This window comes from Phyllostomus discolor, chromosome 4 (genome assembly GCF_004126475.2).
Source record: "Phyllostomus discolor isolate MPI-MPIP mPhyDis1 chromosome 4, mPhyDis1.pri.v3, whole genome shotgun sequence".
Lineage (NCBI taxonomy): Eukaryota > Metazoa > Chordata > Mammalia > Chiroptera > Phyllostomidae > Phyllostomus > Phyllostomus discolor.
The window spans coordinates 127,067,218-127,071,654 of record NC_040906.2 but is presented as its reverse complement, the minus strand read 5'-3'; the positions used below and the strand labels follow the sequence as shown (position 1 = coordinate 127,071,654).

The 4,437-nt window shown below is 39.8% G+C and overlaps 1 pseudogene; it reads left to right on the top strand.

Annotated features, from left to right (window-relative positions):
• Positions 1-1,828: 1,828 nt before the first annotated feature.
• On the top strand, positions 1,829-3,608 carry LOC114495002 (annotated as a pseudogene).
• The last annotated feature ends 829 nt before the right edge of the window (positions 3,609-4,437 follow it).

The following is a 4,437-nucleotide window of genomic DNA, read 5'->3' as shown; positions in this document are numbered from 1 at the left end:
TCATTTAATGAATTAGTATGCAAGTTGATTTCTTGAAATATCATGTTTCCTGCTTGTGAAATTTATTATACAGTTCTTAATATTAGGACTAATGCATATTTGATTATTTTTTATTAATACATTTTTTACAGGGTAGCACATTTGTATAAACTTTGAAGGTATCTTCTCTGGGGATTACACATTTATTTTCTATGTGGATTTTAAAGATATGAGAACCTTGGTACATCTTCTGTAGCTCTGCATTCCAAGAAATGGTCTGAATATTGATGATATTGAAAGAAGATCATATTTGGAACTAATTTACCTCAACCTCTGTGTTAACAGAACATGCATTCCCTGTTCTTCTAAAATGCACATAATTCCTCAAGTTTTTTTAAACAAAAATCTTGAATACTATGAGTAGAGCTTGAAGGCTTGGAATAAAAGGTTAAAAGCTAATTATCTATTACTTCTCTAACCTTGTTTGGACCATTATACAAGCATATCAACTGAAACAAGGTATCTTTGAGACAACTGGGAAATTTGAATATCGACTGGTATATGATACTGTGAATAGTACTATTAGTTCTGTAAGTACTGTTTACTACATTTGATAATGGATGGTGTCTGTGATTCAAAAAATGTATTCTTTAAAAGATATAGACTAAAGTATTTATGGATAAAATAAAAAAGAATTATAACAATATTCCTAAGTATTAATTTTGGATAATAGATATGTAAGGAAAAGTCTGTTTTTAATTTTAAATAACATTTTATTGTATTTTTCCATGATCCTTTATCTCCCCCATATCCTCTTCCAACTCCACCCACCTAACCCCCACCCTAGAGCTGTCAGCCTGCTCCCTATGAGCCTGTCTCTGTTATATTTGTTAGTTCAATTTGTTCATTAGATTTCACATATGAGTGAAATCATAGAGTACTTGTTTTTTTTTTCTGACTGGCCTGTTTCACTGAGCATAGTGTTTTCCAGACCAATCCATGCTGTTGCAAAGGGTAAAATTTTCTTCTTTTTTACAGCCAAGTAATATTCCATTGTGTAAATGTACCACGAGGGTTTTATCCACTCATCTAATGATGGGCATTTAAGTTCCTTCCAGAACTTGGCTATTGTAAATAACACTTCTATGAACATAGGAGTTCATTAGTTCTGTTGAATTGGTATTTCAAGATTCTTAGGGTATATTACCAGTAGCGGAATTCCTGGGTCAAAAGGTAGTTTCATTTTTAATTTTTTGAGGGAATTCCATACTATTTCCCACAGTGGCTGCACCAGTTTGCATTCCCACCAACAGTTCACTAGGGTTCACTTTTCGCCACATCCTCACCAACACTGGTTTGTTGATTTATGGATGATAGCCATTCTGACAGGTGTGAGGTGATATCTCATGTGGTTTTAATTTTCATTTCTCTGATGATTACTGATGTTGAACATCATCTTTTCATATGCCTATTGGCCATTTGTGTGTCATCTTTGGATAAGATCTTTGCCCATTTTTTAATTGAATTGTTTGTTTTTTTGTTTGTTTTTTTGTTTATTTTGCTTGGCCTACAAGCCAAGCTTTGTAAGTTCTTTATTAATGTTGGATATTAACCCTTATGAGATGTATTGGTGAGTATGTTCTCCCAGTCAGTGGGTTGTCTTTTCGTTTTGTCTATGGTCTCCTTTGCTGTGCAAAAACCTATTAGTTTGATGTAGTTCCATTTGTTTTCTTTTGTTTCCCTTGCCTGTGGAGATTTATCAGAAAAAAATATTGCTATGAAAAATGTCTCTGATTTTACTGCATATGTATACTATTCTAACTTTTTGTGTTTAAAAATTTCCATAATAAAGATTTTATTTAAAAAATATATAAATGGAGGTGATGTAAGAAGTGTTCCAAGACAAACAGGCAAATCAGGGGAAGCCTCACTAATAAGGTAAGGTTAAAGCAAAGATTTGAAGGAGAGAGCTATGTTGATCTCTGGAGATTTCTGGGGTTTTGCCCACTTTTGTAATGTGTTGCCTGCCTTTTTCTTATTGGCTTGGAGAGATTCTCTATATAATTTAGGTATGAATTCTTTTTTCCTATATGCATTATCTCTTCTCCCCCCCATCATTGTTAACTCTGTGACACTACTACTATTTTATCCATTGCTTAATCCTTTCAGCTATTGAACTTCTTGTTTCTTGAATTTGACAGGCTCACTCCCACCTCAGAGCTCTGTACTAGCTCCTGCTTCTGCCTGGAAGTTATACCCCAGATGTCCACATATGTCTTTACTTGACTCTAAGCCCAGCAGCATGTCCAACATGCTAGCATGCCTCTCAGGCACCCATGTCTGCTGAGGAGGACACCCATAGTGGCAGCCATAGTGGCAAAGACCCACCCATATGGGTCTTTGAAGCACATTGCCAAGAGTAACACCACCAAGAAAACCCTGACTGGAACCCAGGTAGCTATGAAGATCATTGACAAGACTCAATAGAACTTAGGCTCCAGAAATCATCTCATGAAGTAAGAATCATTAAGGCTTAGAGTCATCCCAACATAGAAAAATTACTGGAAGTAAAAGAGACTGAGGGAAGGTGTTTGAGTACCTAGCAACTCGTGGCAATATGAAAGAAAAAGGTGCCAGCCAAGTTCCACCATATATTCTGCTGTACAGTACTGTCATGAGAAATTTATTGTTCATAGAGACTCAAAGGCAGAAAACCTGCTCTTGGATGCTAACATGAATGTCAAGATTGCAGATTTTGTTTTCAGCAAGAAATTCACCTTTGGCAGGAAGTCGAACACCTTTTACAGCAGGTTTTTTATGCTTCCCCAGAACTCTTCCAAGGCCAAAGGTAAGATATGCCCCTGGTAGCTGTGTGAACCTCAGTAGTCATCCTATACACACTGCTCAGAATGTCCCTACCTTTTGATGGACAGAATTTCAAGAAGATGCAGAGGCTAGTATGGGACAGAAAATATCATATTCTATTTCACATGTCCATGGAGCAGAAAACATGCTCAAGAAGTCTCTCATCCTCAATTTCAGCAAGAGAGAAATTTTAGAGAAAATCATGAAAGATCCTTGAATGAAAGTGGGTCATTAAAATGAGGAACCAAAGCCTAACACAGAGCCACTCCTGACTACAAGCACCCCAGGGAGAGCTAGCTGGTGGGGCCCATGGGTTACATAGGAAGATATCCAGTACCTGCAGATGAGCCAGAAGTATAAGGAGATGATGGCCACTATTCTACTCCTGGGCTATGAGAGATCTGAACTGGGGACTATGCTGTCACTCTGCAGCCCTCGCCTTCAGCTGATCTGACCAACACCACTCTTTTCCATCCTCTGCCCACCCCAACCAGCAGAGTTTCAGCCAACCTGTCATTCTCACCTTTACTTCCTACTTTATTAATAATCCCTGTACTAGCACAAAAAAGGGGTCTGTGGAATACCAGGAGTCAGGGGAGGCCAGAAGAAGTGCCATTTCGACTGCTAGCCCCCTGTCCAGCCTGGAGGAGAAGACCACTCCCTCCTCTCCAGGAACAGTGACCTCTCCACCAACAAAAAGTAGGAATTTCATGTTTTTGGAGAGGGCTGCAAGGCCTTGGCTAGGCCTCCAGCCAGAAAGGTAAAGCAGCCTAACTGTGCTGGGTCTGAGGCATCCATGGTCTGTGCTTCCCCCATAGTCACCCAGGCCCAGCCCACCTGTCCTAGGAATCCAGGTCAGCCGCTGTAGCCTAGAAGGCTTCTAGGCTGTGGACTACTGTAGAGAGTAACTATAAGGAGGTACATTCCCCAGAATTCACTGAGCCCTCCCCTTCCCCCCACAACATCAGCAGCAATGATAGAACCCCAGACCGAACTGACTTCTACATGGGTATGTCCAAAGGAAACTGTTGATGCTGGGCTGCTGGGACAGGTATACCACCAGCAGGAGTTTCCCTGTGGCATGACTCAGCCTCTTCCTCTGCCAACTGCCAGGACTGGCATGGGCCACAGGGAGCTTCTTCAACAAGTTCAGCTTCAAGGTTGAATGCAAAAATCTGTGTTTTAGGTTTGCTAGAAGGAATCTGAATGAACCTGAAAAAAAGACAGAATAAAGACACTCCAACCTTACTTGGTGGGCCATGGAGACAGGGAGAGAAGAGAGAGATAGAGATAGAGAGAAGATAGAGATAGAGAGAGAGGGAGAGAAGAAGAAGAGAGGAGAAGGAGAAGAAGGAGGAGGAGAAGAAGAAGAAGACAACGACGAAGACAATGATGACAGGAGAGGAGAGAAAAAAATTTCTAGAGTCACATACTATAGTTTCTAAATTAAAATTTCTCAATAAAATTTCTACACTCACATAATCACTATACTTTATATGGAATATAAAGATCATAAGCTCTTGGAGCCCAAGGGGATCATGTGAGAGACTGACCAGCTGTTGGAAGCAGACAGTCACAGTGCAAGCTGAACCA